The sequence below is a fragment of the Lagenorhynchus albirostris genome, chromosome 18 (assembly GCF_949774975.1).
Source record: "Lagenorhynchus albirostris chromosome 18, mLagAlb1.1, whole genome shotgun sequence".
NCBI classification, from domain to species: domain Eukaryota; kingdom Metazoa; phylum Chordata; class Mammalia; order Artiodactyla; family Delphinidae; genus Lagenorhynchus; species Lagenorhynchus albirostris.
The window spans coordinates 49,449,676-49,462,471 of record NC_083112.1 but is presented as its reverse complement, the minus strand read 5'-3'; the positions used below and the strand labels follow the sequence as shown (position 1 = coordinate 49,462,471).

Here is a 12,796-nt window from a genome sequence, read left to right as displayed (position 1 = left end):
AAGCTCCAGGATATTAGCCATTCCATCTCTCTTGTTCACTGAGCAGTCAAGTGATCACAGGGAGGAAAACTAACCTGTCTAAGGTCATTCAGACACCAGGTGACTGAATGGGATGGGATTAAACCCATGTCAGGCACCTAAAGTCCCTGCTATTGTTAGGATGATCGTCTATTCATGACAATTGATGCACATCAACTGAAATTCTATTCCATCCTGGGTGAGAAAGAAACCCAGCCTGGGGTATACTAGAAACAATTCAAACGAACTGCTAAGAAATCTTCATGTTTCTGTGCGCTCATATTCTTCAAATAGTTTTTATCATGCTAAAGTCAAAGGCAATTTGTGACTTTTTTCAAATGGGCTTTGGTGTTTAATGCTAGGCAAAGGTAAGAGGTACCAAGGCAGATAGCTTGACTTTGGAAGAAACAAGGCTTACTGTAAACTTGTTGGTAAAACTTATTAAAGTAACTTTAATGACTTCCCGTTAAGTTACCTCCACTCTTGATTCCTGCTTTTAAAATTTTCTGTCCCTTGCCCTTGAGCTTCTACAAGATATTCCAACTACCTACGTAACAACTATACCTTTCCACCCAAGCCTTAAGCATACATTTAGATTGGTGATGGTATGAGAACATTAAAATGTTTCTAAAGCTTCATATAAATATAAGCATGGAACAACATCCCTCAAATGTCAGTTAAAACAATATTAGCATTTATCATTGGACATCAGCATAAGGATTAAAACTTCCACCAAATACTTTGGAAAGTACATGGCCCAACATTCCAATTTTAGTTTTACCCACACAACTGAGAGGAAACACACATTCTTCTTTTAAACTGTATAAGTTTCAGATTGTGTCGCAATATTCTGAAATGATAAGTAAAAGTCTCACCCAGCAAACCAAAAGTTTAGTGACTGCTTTCCCAGATCTGCTTTGCAATTTTGAAAGATGAGGAAGAAAGATAGGAGCACTTAGCAAAGAAATATTCAGTTCTCATCTTCGAAGCCTGGTTTTAAGATTTCCATATCTTCATAATTAAAATCTGATTTTCAAATAAGTATTTAACACCTAAGGTGTCAGGAGGAGATTAAATGCATTATCTCTGCCCTCAGATAGCTTCAAGTCTAGGGAAAAATTAGATGTAGGTAAAAACAAGAAATGCTTTGAAAGCCCAGAAGAGAGACCAACGTCACCTTCAATCAGAAGTGTTTCCTGATTAAAAAGCTGAAATGACTGTTCATCTCTATAGTCCCAGAGAGCCCTGTGCATTTAACACAACGTATTCTAACTTAACTTATGAGGACATTTCCTCAATTATAATGTGAACCCCTCTAACGGCAGGACTCCATCTTCTTTATGCCTGTATAAGTACCAGCCACAGAGAAGATGCTGAATCAATGCTTGCTGTATGATTGGCAAGTGAATGAAACCAAAATTTCCCCATAGCTGGATTAACTGCCACTTTCTACTCTGTAGCTCCAGAAACAGATGCAAGCACACGCACCTCCCATGTACACCCTTCACTCAAACAATCAGTTAAATCAGACCAGAATATAGCATGAAATTCAGGGAAAAACAATGCTTAACATCTCCAGCGACCGGTGAAGCTCTCATTTTCAAAAATGACTGACAGGACTACAGATATTACAGTGCATGTAACTGTCAAAGTTTGATTAATTCAACATAGGCAGCCCTACAGATAATTAGGTGAAAAAAGAATCTCTTCAACAAAAATATCTCTTTGGTTTAACCCTTTGAAGGACCACGTTATAAAACAAATGCTATCTGATAGGCGAAGCAAATTCTACCACCTTCCCATGAACTGATTCATGACAACTGCTAATCAAGATGAGATTCTTTGGAGCAATGAATTTAGGATGCGTTACTTTTGTAGATAAAGATCCTAGCCATAAAAGTCTATAACATGAAGTCTCACCCAGCAAACCAAGACAAAATCAGACCCCATGGCTCTTTGGATTTGAGGGAGTGGGGAGCTGAGGAAGGAGACTTGGCATCCAGAAAGTGTTGATCTATCGAATAAATAAATTAAGAACTAGAAATGGAGAGAAATAAATGCCAGGTAAAACTGCTAGTTATTCTATAGTTTGTCCCTGCAGCTCATATCCCACCACCTTCTCTGCAGTTGAGCAGACTCTTAGAAATTCAAACTTTGCCATTAAAGATCATTTGAAAGATGTGACCATATATTTTTGCTGCTGGCCTTAAACAGGACTTCGGCAACCCAAAAGAATTAATGTCCCCCTTTCAGTAACTACCTAACACCAGAGAATGAATGGGATAGAGATATATGTGATGCAGTAAACTTCCTTTCTCTTTTATTCTGTTCTAATTACTTGGTAGGAAGGGAGGGAACATTTTAAAATAGCAACATGAATTGACAGGTGGAACTCCCCATACTCAAGTTACAGATCCAAGTTTGGATATCATTAAGGTTGCTTTTTTCCTTTTCATTTTTTTTAAACAGATTAAGACATTGAGAAACTCATTTGAAAGACACATCTGGAAAAAAAAAGTAGTATAATCAGGTTTAAATGAGAGAAAGTTGAAAATCATACAATTCAAAGTAGGTATATTTTTACTTACATGAATAACAACCTTAAAAAATACACATACACATTCATATCTCAAGTCAAATTTGGCAGACTGTAAAAGAGAGCCATCTGGGAACTTAATTCCTAAGACATGACTTTACAGTATTGCTGCAAAATCAAGCACCTTTTGAAGCTTTAGAGATCAGCTAAATCCTTAAAATATCATTTTGAGCCTCCTTTATTTTCACAAGGGAAATACGTGAACATTAATTTCGCTTCCAACTACTGTTCCTTTGGTAACTAGTACATGTAAAAAGAACAGATTCTTGATTTCTCCACCCTCCATTTGATAAACAGACCTTTTAAAAAAATTCAGTCAATAATATTTCAAGTCACATTTTAGAACTAAAATATTAATATCGTAAATAACAAGAGAGTAAGTGTACACTAAAAAATACTTTTTCTTTGCATGACAAATATTGTGTTCAAAAGCATCGCCATCCTATAATTGTATTATGAACAGAATGCATCTAAGGAAGTGAGAAAAACTGGATTGGAATGGTAAGGGGGTGGAAAGAGAAAACATGTTTATAATCTGTTCAAATTCTCAGCTTAGAAATTTCAATATATAATTTGGTTTAGAGCAATGGTTTAAATGCAGGACTTAGTCTGAGTCAAAATGCTAGACACAAAATTAAAACCTTTAATGTTCAACTCTACCTTTCTGTCAACTTCAATCCTCCAATACGGGACGTCTGGGCTGCTCTGTTGAGTTGCTTTCCACAACAAGTCATTGTTCTGTGCCTCTTAATGACCAGATGCCACCAAAGACCATGACACTTGCTGTAGGAGCTCTGCAGTGTGCTGTGGTTGCTCTCCCACAGGCCTTTTAGAGAAAGTGTGCAGAGATGGCCCTGTGGGAGTCACACCCCCTCTTCTCTGCAGATTGTGTGTGTTTCTAAGCTCAGTATGGATATTTGGTAAATGGTTAATAATACGGTGCAGTTAATCATTGGTGCAGAAGCTAAATTTCATGGCCTCAGTAAACATCTCAACTAGGATAGGTTCAATCTCAATCTACCATTCATGGAGGCTAAGTCCCCAGTTTGCTTACTACCCTTTCGGGAAGAAAAGGAGTAAAGATACACCCTGTCCATCAAAGTCAGGAATGTCAAAATTAAAAGTATCAACTGACTTTTGCATATATGTAGTCCCAAAATAAGTGGAATAATTCAAACATATTTGGAAAAGTTCAAACTATTACTTCCTTCAAATAAAATAATTCAGTTAGAAAATTAATATGTATAATTACAGAAATACAAAGAGTACCCTAGCTTGTTTGACTAGCGAAAATTGTTACAAAGTAAATGGTAAATCTCAAACTACTGGAAAATAAGATTTGTACTTAGAGTCTGGATTAGTGAAGTGATTCAACAGCAGTGGATCTTTATATTAATTGCTTCTGCTCTTGCCACTCATTCTCACCACACACAACTCTCCTAGGCTCTGTGTGTCATCTATGCTTTTAATAACATAGATAGTGGACTGTCATCCACTAACAAAAAAAAATACCTCACATTTGCCAACATGTAGTTCTTTGCTCTCAGTATGTTCTGCAAACGTGTATCTTAGATTACATGTGCAGGAAGACCAACAACAGGTCTGTGAACTGTTAATGCAGTATCTTAGGGGTTGAATTTTGATAGAGCATTTAAAATAATAAATAGTTTGCCACACATCTGCTAATTTTTTTTTTTTTCGGTATGCAGGCCTCTCACTGTTGTGGCCTCTCCCATTGCGGAGCACAGGCTCCAGCCACGCAGGCTCCGCGGCCATGGCTCACGGGCCCAGCCGCTCCGTGGCATGTGGGATCTTCCCGGACCGGGGCACAAACCCATGTCCCCTGCATTGGCAGGCGGACTCTCAACCCTCAACCACTGTGCCACCAGGGAAGACCCCTGAGCTTTTTTTTTTTTTTTTTTTTTTTTACTTTTGCTAATTTTAATGTACATGGATGGGCACGGTAATGTCCAAGTACTCACACCTTACTGCACGCTCCAAATACAATGAGCCTTTCCGTAAAACGAACAAACATACTAACACAGAAATACATGTTATTATATTAGTAAGTAAAAAGTCACACTTCAGCTGAAAATTTATGTCAGTATCCTCCCTTCCACACAATTATCTTGCTGGCAGAGTGGAAATCTAAAAATTTGAAGTCAAGGCCTCTCAACCTCAGCACTACTGATATTTGCGATCAGAAATTCTTTGTTACGGAGGCCACTAAATACCCTTTTGAACTGAAGGGTATTTGGCAGCACCCCTGACCCCCAGGATGGCGGTAGCACCCCCATCCCAGCTATAACAACCAAAAGTATCTCCAGACGTTGCCAAATGCCCCCAGTTGAGAACCACCAGCCTAACCAACACCAAGGCTTTTAATCTACAATAAATATAGGACAAGATCTTTGACCTACAGAAGCCTCCACATTACATAAGAACTGAAACTAAAGAGAAATGCATTATTATTTCATAAGGAATTATTTGCTTTCCTTCACATTTTCCCTTCCTTCTATAAAAATGCCATCTCAGGGCTTCCCTGTGGCGCAGTGGTTAAGAATCTGCCCGCCAATGCAGGGGACACGGGTTCGAGCCCTGGTCCGGGAAGATCCCACATGCCGCGGAGCAACTTAAGCCCCTACGCCACAACTACTGAGCCTGCGCTCTAGAGCCCGCGAGCCACAACTACTGAAGCCCACGTGCCACAACTACTGCAGCCCGCGTGCCACAACTACTGAAGCCCGTGAGCCACAACTACTGAAGCCCACATGCCACAACTACTGAAGCCCGCGCTCTACAGCCCGTGCTCCGCAACAAGAGAAACCACCGCAATAAGAAGCCTGCGCACCGTAACGAAGAGTAGCCCCTGCTCGCCGCAACTAGAGAAAGCCTGCGCGCAGCAGTGAAGACCCAACGCAGCCAAAAATAAATAAATAAATAATTTTTTTTAAAAAAAAATGCTATCTCAGGGCAGAGGAGCTCTGGCCAACCATTTAAAGAAGCTGTCTGCCAGCTTTGTCACTCTCCACCCTCCACTTCCTTTGCAGCAGTCCCACGATCGACCCCTGTGCTCTTTGGTCCAACAAGACGGAGCTGTCGGGGCGATGCTCTTAATTAAGAGTGTCGAGGTCCTCATGCAGATGTTCTCACTAGGACTGCTTGGACACATCTTGCTTTTATGGACTTGTGGTTTCCACTGAAACAAGTTGTTCTGCATACTTCCTACTACGGCTGTAACTACGTGACCTCCCGGTTTCGGTTTGTCACTAACTTAATTTCATTGAAGGCTGAGCCCAGATACTGATTTTTCCTGAACACTTTAGACCCAGTGTCTCATGAAACAGGCTCCAGGCAAGTTTCACTCAGGGCACTCTTGTTATTAGAAGCCAACAAACATGTTTTATTAAGTTCATAGCCTCCTTGAACATCGGCTACAGAGTTTCAAAACAGTATGATTTTAAGGGGAAAAGACATTTCTTCTTAATAGACAGCAACAACTGAAGAAAAACACTTTGAAAGTTAAAAATTTCTTTGCCCATCAGATAGGTCATATGAGAGAATGCTGATTAGGAAAAATAAATTCATCCATAGTTATTTTTCATGGAAATTAAACATGACCTCGAATACTGCAGAAGTAAACATGCCATTTTGGTGATGAAACTTAGCATCTCTCAACAATCTTCCAATTAATCAGAAATGCTAACAGACCCATCCCTGCTATGCACGTATCACTGCTGTGTCGTTTAGAAATGCTTGTTCAACAGAACTAGAAGCATATAGATATGAAATGGCTTGTTCATTTAAACATATATCATTGCTTTTAAAAGATTAATCCTACCCAGGTTTTTAGGTTATATGGCTAAAGACAATGTTTACTATAAAAAATATTTATAGACAGGGTTATTCTTCTTTAGAAAAAAATCCTGACCATATTTAAGATTTTACAGTCATTTTTTAATGACTTTAAAGCTATTACAACAGAGATATTAACTCTTCAAACTTAGTCTTTGAATTGGTAAAAGCTGATTTTTTCATTTCTATTATTTCTATAGATAGAATAAGGTGTTTATTTTTTTCCAATGGAAAAATGCTAATTATGTTTAAGAGCCATGATAAGGAGGAAGTCATTATAACAAAATTAAATCATTTTCCTGTCACACTGAGCTGGTAACATGAGTTTATTCTGATTCACTGAAAGCAAATTTAGATTTATAAGAGAAAAATCTTACAAGAGTTTAAAACCAGATTTCCTGAAACCATATACTCAAACACAAACAGCATTTTCCATCTAAAACACAACACAAACACCTGCGCACATGTTTTCACACACACACACCCCCACTTTCACTTTCTCATCCATACTATTAAAAGAGTGAAAAACAGTTCATTTTTAGAAATCAGTCAGTTGACAAAAGTCATTAGCGGTACATGTTGGTCCCAAGCACCGCTGCTTTCCAAATATTAAGTCTCTTTTATCACTGTCCCACTCTCATTTTTATGTTAGCAATCATGTCTTAATTTCAAATAATTTTTACTCTGTAAGCTAAAATATAACCTTCTCCATTTTCTTTATAAATATAATGAGCATCCTCACCATTAGCAACCAAACACTGTGATGTTGGACAAGCATTAAAATATAAACCACCATTTTGGCTAATACAGGAATCTAAAATAATAAGATACCATGGTCTCAGTTACAGACAGCTTCACACTCACAATCCCTAAACTATTTCTTAAATGGTCTGTTTTGGAATGCAAACAGAGGAAGACGGAGGGACAATTTTCCTGTAATCAGAGCTCTCAGAAATTATTTACACTTAAGCCACAAGCCCTAAGTTTAAAAAAACATGTAACAAACCAGTGAAACTTACTTGACAGTGACTCGATTTGATAAATCCTGTAGATCCCCGGGATGGAAAAGCTGGGCTTCTTTCAATCCAATCTGTTCACAAGCTTTCAAAAAAACGTTTATATTATCCTGTGAAAAGAAGTGGAAAGTGACTGCTTAGCCGAGCTCTGTCTCAGACAAAGGTTACCAATTTTTATGATATAACTTCCAAGCTTCAAAGTCCAATTACAGCCAGCCAAAAAGGAGGAAGCAGGACCAAGCCACTCATGTATGTAAAAAAAAATAATATTAATACATGTGCACGTATAGCCTTTCAGTTTTCCAGAGCATAAACGGCAGTACTCTCTCATGCCAGGCATATGCTGTTGCTGTGATCTTTGTGACTGACACGTTAAACATTACCTGTTATAGGACAAGTGCCCGGCCACTGAGCAGTAATCTACACTTGGATGTCAGCTCTGCTCTGCAAACAAACGCCCTCTTCCCAGCTTTGCACGACAAGCCTCACCTCTCCTCTTTAAAAATAACTCCAGCTACTGACATTCACCCACCCAGAAACTGTTGGCAGGGAAGAAAGAAGAGGAGGAACATTCTGTTTCTATGATTACAAATTACAGAACGACTGTGGAATACCACACCTGGAATCTGGGTTTGGTTGCTAACCCGGCTCCTGACAGACAGGGAAACCACACTGTAGGACCCAGGAGAAGCCCAGTGATCACTGGCTGAGCCGCAGAGTTGAGGTGTGGTCGTTACTCATGTCCTGCACCTGCCTCAGGAAGGGCCTCCACAACGTGAAAATCTAGGTTGCCCTCCTGTCTAACTTCAAAACCCAAATCCTCCATTCACAAACCAAGGCTCTTCATTCACATCAACAGCTGCACCAACACTGACAATAGTAGAGACACACTGGGTGAGCAAAATTAGCTGAAGCTTCTATCTTTACTCCACTTCAAAAAAGAAAATCCTTTACGGGCTTGAGCTTGTGCAGATGCCATGCGACTCTTCACCTTCCACGTTGTTAGGTTCTCAGGCAAGAGAATGGCCTCCTCACATGCCAGCACAGGCTGGTCCCCTCACACCTGCTGGCAACGCCACATCTGAGGGGTGAGCCGCTCAGGGCCCCTGAAACCTCACCTCACTCCCTAACAGGTGGCCGTGAGGGTCCTCTCTGCCACGTGGAGAGAGGCAGTTACCCTTTTCCCATGCTGGGAAGCTCATCTCCACAGGAAGAAAAGACAGGCTGCGATGGCAACGTGGGAGGGAATGATCGAAAGGGAAATGAAGTAAGGTGAAGAGGCTAAATTCAACAGTTTGGGTTCTTGGTGCGTGAGAGGACTTAGGGAAAGGGGAAGCAAATGTATGGCAGAGAAAAACAATGCTGTTAGGGAGCTCAGGTACATGTAAAGAAAACCTGTTTGTAGCGGTAGGATGTTAGTCTAGTGTACGTACTATCAGTAAAAGGCAGCGCGAACTACCTAGCTGAAAGCCACCATCCATGATTCATTTTATTCATTTTGAACAGAGGTCAAAGATTAAAGGAACTTAAGTCAAAAGTTGAACAGCTCAATGGAAGGCATTCAGTCTGAGGAGCAGTAGGCTCCTCAGGTATGGTGCCTTAGAAACAGCCCTTGAATAGCTCTCTCAACTTGAGTGCCAGTGAACTGAAGCAACAAGTTACCTGCCCCATACACCCAACATACAGTGGCGGGACAGGTGTAGGGTAACCAATAGACACACTCCAGTTCAATGTGTGCAGAAAGGAAAGGTCACTGATCCACAGAAATTCTGAAGTCCTGCAAAGCATAGGTTGGCAGGTCCTTCATTAGGATTCAAGGCCAGGGAACACCTCCTTCATGGTTTTCTGCTTCACTCTCCGGACACTTGGCTCCGCCTTAAAAATTATCTTTCCATTTCCTTGGAAAGTAGCTTGTGTTTGCAGATGTGTACCTTTCTCAGTCTGCTTCCTGGCTGAAGAAGTTTGGAGGACTAAAGGTCTTTTTATTTTGTAATCCTCTTTCCCTTTCAGTCTAAGTTTACAAAGTTTCTGCAAATATGATTCCCTCAAAGTTTCTGCAAATACAATTCCCTCAAAAATACCATATGTCTTCTGTGAATCTTATTGGACTTCACTCCCTTAGACAAAAGCCACAACCACAAATTCCTTCAAGACAAGCCCTTCTCTTCATGTGCTGAGAAGACTGAGAGACACCACCCTTAAGCTTCTTAGAAGCCCTATTGCTAGACCAGACAGATTTCAAAGGTACCACTTTGTATCTTTCTAAGATCTTAAGCAATTGTACAACCACACCCTCAGCTTCATTGTTAGACCATCTTGTTTTCCTGCAAGCGCTCTGAATTTGATCTCTGCCAAAAACCCATTTCTCAATTCTCTTGATATTTTTCAGAAAAAAATTAATCATTTATTAACATAAAGAGACTGATAATTCCCCAAACCAGCAATTCCTGTGACCCCTTGTGTTTACTATTCTACCTGTCACTTCACCTTTCGCATTTTACTATAATCATCAAGAGGAAGCCAGGAAGCACATTAACACTCCACCAGGAAATCATTTCAGCTAGAGCATCTAGTTAATTAGGTACAATTTATAGGTATAAGGGAGTGACTATCACGTGAGAATCACTGGGACCACTTTAGAAGCTGGCTACAATACTTGTACAACAAAGAACAGAGCCTGAACCAAGATGGCGGAGTAGAAGGACGTGCTCTCACTCCCTCTTGCGAGAACACCAGAATCACAACTAACTGCTGAACAATCAAGGACAGGAAGACGCTGGAACTCACCAAAAAAGATACCCCACATCCAAAGACAAAGCAGAAGCCACAATGAGATGGTACGAGGGGCACAATCACAATAAAATCAAATCCCATAACTGCCAGGTGGGTGACTCACAAACTGGAGAACACTTACACCACAGAAGTCCACCCACTGGAGTGAAGGTTCTGAGCCCCACGTCAGGCCTCTGAACCTGGGGGTCCGGCAACGGGAGGAGGAATTCCTAGAGAATCAGACTTTGAAGGCTAGCGGGATTTGATTGCAGGACTCTGACAGGACTTCGGGAAACAGAGACTCCACTCTTGGAGGGCACACACAAAGTAGTGTGCACATCGGGACCCAGGGGAAGCAGCAGTGAACCCAGGGGAGACTGAACCAGATCTACCTGCTGGTGTTGGAGGGTCTCCTGCAGAGGCAGGGGGTGGCTGTGGCTCACCGTGGGGAGGGGGACACTGGTGGCAGAAGTTCTGGAAGGTACTCATTGACCTGAGCCCTCCCAGAGCCTGCCATGGGTCCCACCAAAAAGCCTGCAGGCTCCAGTGCTGGGTCACCTCACGTCAAACAGGGAGGGAACCCAGACCCAACCATCAGCAGACAAGAGGATTAAAGTTTTACTGAGCTCTGCCCACCAGAGCAACAGCCAGCTCTACCCACCACCAGTCCCTCTAATCAGGAAACTTGCACAAGCCTCTTAGATAGCCTCATCCACCAGAGGGCAGACAGCAGAAGCAAGAAGAACTACAATCCTGCAGCCTGTGGAACAAAAACCACATTCACAGAAAGATAGACAAGATGCAAAGGCAGAGGGCTATGTACCAGATGAAGGAACAAGAAAAAACCCCAGAAAAACAACTAAATTAAGTGGAGATAGGCAACCTTCCAGAATAAGAATTCAGAATAATGATAGTGAAGATGATCCAGGACCTTGGAAAAAGAATGAAGGCAAAGATCGAGAAGATGCAAGAAATGTTTAAGAAAGACCTAGAAGAAATAAAGAACAAACAGAGATGAACAATACAATAACTGAAATGAAAACTACACTAGAAGGAATCAATAGCAGAATAACTGAGGCAGAAGAACGGATAAGTGACCTGGAAGACAGAACGGTGGAACTCACTGCTGCTGAACAGAATAAAGAAAAAAGAATGAGAAGAAATGAAGAGAGCGTAAGAGACCTCTGTGACATTAAACTCAACAACATTTGCATTATAGGGGTCCCAGAAGGAGAAGAGAGAGAGAAAGGACCTGCCAAAATATTTGAAGACATTATAGTCAAAAACTTCCCTAACATGGGAAAGGAAATAGCCACCCAAGTCCAGGAAGCACAGAGAGCCCCATACAGGATAAACCCAAGGAGAAACACGCTGAGACACATAATAATCAAATTGGCAAAAATTAAAGACAAAGAAAAATTATTGAAAGCAGCAAGGGAAAAACGAAAAATAACATACAAGGGAACTCCCATAAGGTTAACAGCTGATTTCTCAGCAGAAACTCTACAAGCCAGAAGGGAGTGGCATGATATACTTAAAGCGATGAAAGGGAAGAACTTACAGCCAAGATTACGCTACCCGGCAAGGATCTCATTCAGATGCGATGGAGAAATCAAAAGCTTTACAGACAAGCAAAAGCTAAGACAATTCAGCACCACCAAACCAGCTCTACAACATATGCTAAAGGAACTTCTCTAAGTCGGAAACACAAGAGAAAAAAAGGGCCCACAAAAACAAACCCAAAACAATTAAGAAAATGGTCATAGGAACATACATATCAATAATTACCTTAAAAGTGAATGGATTAAATGCTCCAACCAAAAGGTACAGACTGGCTGAATGGATACAAAAACAAGACCCGTATATATGCTGTCTACAAGAGACCCACTTCAGACCTAGGGACACATACAGACTGAAAGTGAGAGGATAGAAAAAGATATTCCATGCAAATGGAAATCAAAAGAAAGCTGCAGTAGCAGTACTCACATCAGATAAAATAGACTTTAAAATAAAGAATGTTACAAGAGACAACGACATTACATAATGATCAAGGATCAATCCAAGAAGAAGATGTAACAATTATAAATATATATGCACCCAACATAGGAGCACCTCAATATATAAGGCAACTGCTAATAGATATAAAAGGGGAAATGGATAGTAACACAATAATAGGAGGGGACTTTAACACCTCACTTACACCAATGGACAGATCATCCAAAATGAAAATAAATAAGGAAACAGAAGCTTTAAATGACACAATAGACCAGACAGATTTAACTGATATTTATAGAACATTCCATCCAAAAACAGCAGATGACACTTTCTTCTCAAGTGTGCCCAGAACATTCTCCAGGATAGATCACATTTTGGGTCACAAATCAAGCCTCAGTAAATTTAAGAAACTTGAAATCATATCAAGCATCTTTTCTGACCACAATGCTATGAGATTAGAAATCAATGACAGGGAAAAAAATGTAAAAAACAAAAACACATGGAGGCTAAACAATACATTACTAAATAACTAAGAGATCACTGA

The 12,796-nt window shown here is 40.5% G+C and overlaps 1 protein-coding gene across 15 annotated transcripts in view; it reads right to left on the bottom strand.

Moving 5' to 3' along the window:
* LMO7 (LIM domain 7) overlaps nucleotides 1-8,010 on the bottom strand; it is a 97,193-nt gene extending 89,183 nt beyond the window's left edge. For 13 of the 15 annotated variants that reach the window (XM_060129623.1, XM_060129627.1, XM_060129625.1 and 10 more), the window contains exon 1: nucleotides 7,489-7,595. The gene's annotated coding sequence lies outside the window, so the exon portion shown is untranslated. Of the gene's footprint in view, nucleotides 1-7,488; nucleotides 7,596-7,761; nucleotides 7,838-7,868 lie in introns of those variants that run through there. The other 2 variants (XM_060129628.1, XM_060129629.1) reach the window with 2 other exon arrangements.
* Nucleotides 8,011-12,796: the final 4,786 nt, after the last annotated feature.